Source organism: Cibotium barometz, chromosome 62 (assembly GCF_041138505.1).
Source record: "Cibotium barometz isolate CiBa-2024 chromosome 62, ASM4113850v1, whole genome shotgun sequence".
Lineage (NCBI taxonomy): Eukaryota > Viridiplantae > Streptophyta > Polypodiopsida > Cyatheales > Cibotiaceae > Cibotium > Cibotium barometz.
This window is the reverse complement of record NC_141107.1, coordinates 32,600,325-32,607,020: the sequence shown is the minus strand read 5'-3', so window position 1 is coordinate 32,607,020 and position 6,696 is coordinate 32,600,325. Positions and strand designations below refer to the sequence as shown.

General features: G+C 41.0%; 1 long non-coding RNA gene across 1 annotated transcript; it reads left to right on the top strand.

Annotated features, from left to right (window-relative positions):
* Positions 1 to 4,183: 4,183 nt before the first annotated feature.
* LOC147604378 (uncharacterized) lies at positions 4,184 to 6,119 on the top strand. The gene is made up of 3 exons (XR_015265482.1): positions 4,184 to 4,284; positions 5,706 to 5,975; positions 6,053 to 6,119. It is a non-coding gene; the product is annotated as an uncharacterized LOC147604378 (long non-coding RNA).
* The last annotated feature ends 577 nt before the right edge of the window (positions 6,120 to 6,696 follow it).

Here is a 6,696-nt window from a genome sequence, read left to right as displayed (position 1 = left end):
TTGCATAAATTCACCTATGTTCTTTTTATTTAAGGTCTTAAAGCACTAGGCAACCACCCATCACACTGCTCCATAGCAGAACCAGGCGCTCTGATGGTCGCGTGGGGATTACTGAGTAAGCAGATGACTAGTGAGTCCAGCCCATTTACCACAGTGCTAAGGAAACTAGACAGAGTTCCCATCATTAGAACTGCAGAAGAGTGGTAAGCACACTATTATTATAAAGCTTTGATATGCCATCTCTCTGAAGGTAAAAACTTGGTAGATGTCAATCCAATGTGGTGAGGCACTCCCTGAACTACATAATCTCTTACCGCCCTTCTGGAGACTAGGAAGGCAGAGAATCCATCAACTCTGAAGAACCACACGGACAAAACCATGGTCAACCAAGGCAGCTTCAACTAACCTTTGCACACGAAGCCAAATTCCTCGACTGCTGACAGAGGGGTAAAGAAGTAATTGTTCCTGTGATCTCACAGAGAGAGTTTGGGCAAATGCATTTGCCGCCTTATTCACATTTGCATCATGTGCTTTAGAAGTTTTCCCTCTTCCCAATTTGTTGCACAATAATTCAAACTGGAAGACAGTCCTTTTTCCTTTAATACGTACAAAAATTGTCAGAACATGGAAGAGTGGGAGTGATTTATAGAACACAAAACTTTTATTGGTTGAGATCATCCCACTCAACCTCATAAATATGCAAGTTTTTACTGAATTTTCACTTCAACTTTTCATTGCATGGATTAAGCCCAATTATTTCCCCTTCATACCACATAGTTTCCTAGCCCAAGAGAGTTCAAACAAATTACGGTAGAACTCGTACCTTGCACCCCTCTAATTATGCATTAAAAAATCTCATGTGAGCTATGTTGCACTTGAGAGATCGGCTGTAACGGCAAACAAAAGCCCACAATTTATGCACGTGTAATTTGTAAGGCGGAATAGTCATGCAATCTGGTGTTGTTCCTCCCCACTATATGCCACGGGGTCTTGAATAAAGCCATGGCATCTAGATCGACAGTGCAGAAGCTTGGGCATGGATTTGGAGGCAATCTCGTGACCCCATCGATTTGATTTTTGGTCGGGTTTACTAAAATATGGCATGCAACTCTTCATGGTCAAAAGAAGAGGCCATAAGAAAGGGAAAATATGTGCTCCACCTATGGAAGCTCATCACCAAAACACTTGTCTACAAAAGAAGAGACCACAAGAAAAGGGAAAGAATGTGCTTAGGCCAGTACAAGGGGGCACAACAACAAAACCCTAGTCTACACTACCTGTCTCACGAATTCTCTTGACACGCCCGTCTCCCCCACTAAATCAGCAGCCATTTATGCTTTTCATGAAGCTTTGTTTTTGTATGTGTGGGTATGTTGTTGTGGCATGTGGCTTTACTTTGTACTTTGTTTGTTGTTGCAAACATGGCACTAAAGGATTCCTCGTCAAAGAAGAAGACGAGTGCAAGAAGGCCTCCCCGGATGCTTACATCCGCGTGCATGGCTTCGATGCCAAGCGCCAAGTGCAGGTCAACGGCTTCCTCATCCCAGAAGGCCACCTAAAGAAGAAGTAGTAGATTAAACAATCCATATGTGTAGCTCCTCTCCCCCAATGTATATTGCGCTTCCTCAATGTGTGACCTCAAGCTCATTGCATTTGTGCAACACTATTAGCTCAAAAAACCCTACCCTAATGATAGCTCAAAAAACCCTACCCTAATGATAGTAATTATTTATTTCACCCTTGATTTCAATGAGAGAAATCGTCTCTTCCTTTAACTATAGGTATATCTTTTATGCCTTCTTCGGCCACCTTGAATGAAGTCCCCCTCTTGAAAAGACATTACTCACACCACTCCATTTTTTGAAGGAGGGGAGAAGGCGATTTGAACTCGCACCATCCTTGGCTAGTGTTTGCCAGTATTTATTTCCTTTAGGATGTAATGTGGGCTCTAAGTGAGCTACGAATTTAAGTATTAAATTAAGAGTGCGTTTGTAAGTTTTTGCTATACATGTGCCTAATCTAAAGCAACTATCCAAGGAAAATTATGTCACGTCTGTCCATAATTAAGCTTAAAATCTGTTTATTCATTTGAGTTTAATTTCTAATGTTCTCAATGCTATATAGCATGAGGTAAAACGTTCCTTGCTTCTAGCATTCAATCATACCCAACAATGTCAAGGGTGAGATTGGTCTTTTTCTTTGTCAAGATTATTATGTATGTACGACGTCCGATAAGAAAAAGAAGCATGGATTCTTCTTCTTCTTCACTTACTTGCAATGAAGAAGAAGAACAAAAAATATGGCTCAATCCTCTACCACCTCTTCTTTCTCTAATTCTTTTATAAAAAAAACAAATGGAATTCTCTCCTTTGCTTATTAGAGAGAGAGTGTGAGAGGTAGATAGATAGAGAGACAATGGGGCTTATTGGTTTACTGTGGACATCTTGCATCTTGCAAAGTGGAGGATTGTTGCTGCATGAGGAGAAGTGAATACCAAATGCACAAATTCTATTTTTCATGCATGTGATGATGATGAAGAAGCATGGATGCTTCTGCATGCCAACAAGAAGAAGAAGAAGAAGAAATGTGATGTCTTAATCCTCCCACTCCTCTTCTTCCTCTCATTCTTCAAAGAAATTAATGAATTATGTCTCCAAAAAGAAGTAAAGAAGAATGTAGAAGGATTATAGAGATATGCTTGTTGAGTTGATGCCCATTGATAGGGCCTTATCTTAATTTACGTGATTCTTGAAAATTTTGCTTTTTGAGATGATGCCCATTATTCTACATCTACCTATCAATCTACTAGACGTAAAGAGCAATAGGCTCGAAAGTGGTTCCCATTGTTGGCGATGATTCTTAGGAGAACTAACCTACATAAATAGCCATAGCATTCAAGTACTTTTTTTAAGGAGGAGTTTAAGTGATTTTAAAGACAAATTAGCCAAAACTTGTACACTATACACTACCATATAAGATAGAAAATTTTAAAGATTTTCCCAAGTTCTCTATATCTTTGGTTTAATATGAAAACATTCTGCAACCCATATATGCTTAACTATTTTAGGGTAGTTGCAAGATGAGGTTATCTAGTTTTGTTTAGTGGGTGCCCTTGGGTTTAGCATGAAAACAGACAAATTTTCAAGAAGAATAGCCAATCTCTCCTAGTTAGCCAAGGAGTTTCACTTCAAGGTCTTCTAATGAAACATCACGTACAAACATCACGTATAAAGTTGGGCAAGTAAAACTATAATCTAATCGAATATCCAATGATTGCAAAGCTCCTTTTCTTTGGGAACCAAAATTGTATATAGGCCCTGTCGCAAGTTTGGACAGCTACACTAAATGTGAGTAAATTGCCTATAACTTTTATATTATTACTCACCTCGAGGGTGCTTTCCCACATACACACATCACCGCGATTACATCTCTCAACACCCCCTCTTAATCGAGGTGTTCCATAACTCACCCATCAATGTAGCATTACACAACCACAATCGCTACCTCTCAACACTCCCCTTCAATGATACATTGGAGTATCCATCAAACAAACATGTGTGCACGTGTCTACCATCTTAGACACCAAGTCCAGGAACATGTGTGCGCATGTTTACCATCTTAGCCGACTCATGCACAGGAACCACTAAGTCCAATTTGAACATAGAAGTTCGGGTGGGAACCATCCCATGCGCATGCACCTCACACAACATGCATCGCTCATGCACACATCACGGCAACCATTTTAAGCTTCTCGATAAGCTCGGGTAGGGCAACCCTTATACCAATGGGTGATTACAAAATTTTTTGTTTTGAGCACGCAAGCTCGGGGACGATTTGCCCATCATAAATTATGGGTAAGAATAAAAATTACAAAGTCTTTTGGGCAAAGCCGAGTAGCGGATCCATGTTTGTGGGAAAACATTATCTTCCTTTGGATAATTCAAGGTTAATACCATATATACAAGGCCTTTGATGCTTAACATATAGGATGTGTGTGAATGTACCCTTAAATCACTTAAGGGTTTATAGAACCAAACAAAAGAAATTTTAATTTCTTTACTTTGGAAGCCATGCGTTACATTGTAGGGTAGCTGGCGCCTGCAATGCACGTTGCAGTCGAAGGGTCGGATTTCAATTTTGACATCATCTTCTCCAAACAACTTCCATGGCAACCTTACAAAACTCCACCTTCTTTCCTACCAATGATGGCTTGCTTCATGAGCCTACAACTCCTCAAACGCACTCTGATGCGCTCCTTCTATTGCCTCCCTTAATACTCTGCAGGTTTCTCTCTTCATCGAGATTACTATAGTTCATAAAGAGCTCTTTATTGTTGTCACCATATGCACACAAGGTTGTGATGCTACTGATGTTGCCCGCTTTCTCTGCAGCTTCCATCGTCTTCAATGTTCTGCTAATCTCGTTGCTACTTCAATCCCTCTGCCATAGCCACAATTTGAAGCTTTCAAGCTTCTTTTCCTTGTTATGGTCTTGGCAACACTTTCTGTGCTTTGGTCCATAGCCATGCCTAGTTGCCCTTTATTTGATTTGCTGCCCGTTGCTTTGTTTGGTGGCCAGTCCTTGTGTGACCCCTTGTTCGTGCCACCTTGTTGTCATGTGCCTTACCTTGTGCAACTTCTTGGCTAGCCTTGCTTGCCACTGTAGCCTCTTTGTATCCTTTTTGCCAACCCGAGTACTAGGCCCAATAGCGCCCACCTTTCTATGTGCCAGCCCTTGTAATGCTCCAAGTGCCTTCTTGCTATGCGTCTGTTGCTATGTCTGCAGCCTTGCTACTTGCCCTCAAAGCTAACTGCAATGCTCCTCTTTCAAATCTTCTCCTTGATGACTAACCTCCTGCAGGTCTTCTTTAATTGTGTGCTATGTCATCATTAGCACTCTTCTTCCACCTGCAACATGACTACCTAACCATAATTTTCCTCTCCAAAACCTCCAAGTTAAGATCTTCAATGAGACCATCAATTTGGCCAGTGAGCTCTTCATAAGTTCCATTTGCATGCTACCTTTCCTTGAAAAACAGGCATCTTCAAAGGGTGCTCTTCCTAGGTTTCTCACAAGAAACCATTGAGGTGCCAAATATGTGTGAAAGCTCTCATGGCTTCCACCCAAACATGCCCATCTTCCATGAGCATTTTACTGCAAATCTTCTTCTCAATGCACACACATCCCCCTTGAGTTCACATTTTGCTTGCCACCATTTGACAAGCATGCACCTCCACATAAGATTCATGGGATACACAAATCCCAACATGGCAACCCTTCATAGAGCATTCTTCCATGCTCAAACACTAAATTAGAGACAAAAACACCAAAATACCTTCTCAAATCTTCTTGGCAGCTTTCTTGTTTTTTGACACCGAAGACTCCATAGTCTCAACACCTCGAGGTGTTCCACAACTCACCCATCACCCATCAATCGAAGACTCCATAGTCTCAACAACTGCAATCACTACCTCTCAACAATCACTACCTCTCAACAAATCTAAAAGTGGAACATAGATAAAAAGCTATGAGCCTGTCTGTAAACAAGGAAGTGGAGGTTCATCTCAAATGCATTCCTTCAATGGGTTAAGAACTAGTGCATATTCATGGCAAGCTAGGTTGAGAATTTTGGTTACATTGATAAATAGAGTTCAATCAAGTTTACTTGTGTTTGATTTCTCTCTCACCATGGACTATGGGTGCAGTTCTTCCACTTCCCTATGTACCCATGGCAGACCCAGGGAAGAATGGCCTCTTGATAGCTATCAAGAGGATATTAGGATCATTATGCCACTCAAGGGAGGAGATAGAAGAGGATTTGGTGGAGTATGCACAGTTAAGTACATCCGAGTTGGAGGCGACAATAGGTCGCCTCGTGATTGCAGTACGTCTAGTCCATCCTCTCGCAAGGGTACATCGAGTCACCATGCACAGGGTGCTGAATCAAGACATGAGATAGCTCACGATGTTGACAGGTATCTTTTGTTTCTTCACCATTTAAGATAATTTTTATCAATGTCAGAGAGTTAATTTCCTGTCACTTGTTTTGTAGAGCTACACATGATGTTGCCATTGCACCAGAGACATAGCCATGCAGGGACATGCAATCTGAGAGAAGGTATTTTTCATATATTCACCATAGATTGATGATAATATTTATCAATGTCGGTTATTTAATTTTCTATGATCTATTTTGCAAGGATACATGGGATCCCCCTAACGATCAGCCATCTAGAGAGATGCGACATAGAGAGAGGCATGAAACTTGATTAACTTTGTTTGGTATTCATTAATATTTAGGGATTCTCTTAGTATAATTTTTAATTGCATACAATATGCATTGTAGTTCTAGTGTGCATGGTTGTTGTTGCACCACCATGGAGACTCCATCGATCATGCCCACTCCTCCGGTAGGCGTACCTCCACGACTGTATAGGCGACCTACACGTAGAGTGCATCATCATGACGATGGTAGCATCGTGGCCTCAGGGGGCGGCAGAGACTTTCGTCTCGTTCGCGAAGAGAGATCTTGTAGATCTCTACATGCCACGTATACACATATTATGGGCATAAGTGAATTTGACTTGTTCTCTTTAGATGATGATCATATTTTTAATAATGTGATTAATAAACATAGTTTATGTTTAAATTCCAGTGATCAGGATGAGATACGTGATCACCCAGTTGGAGAGAGGG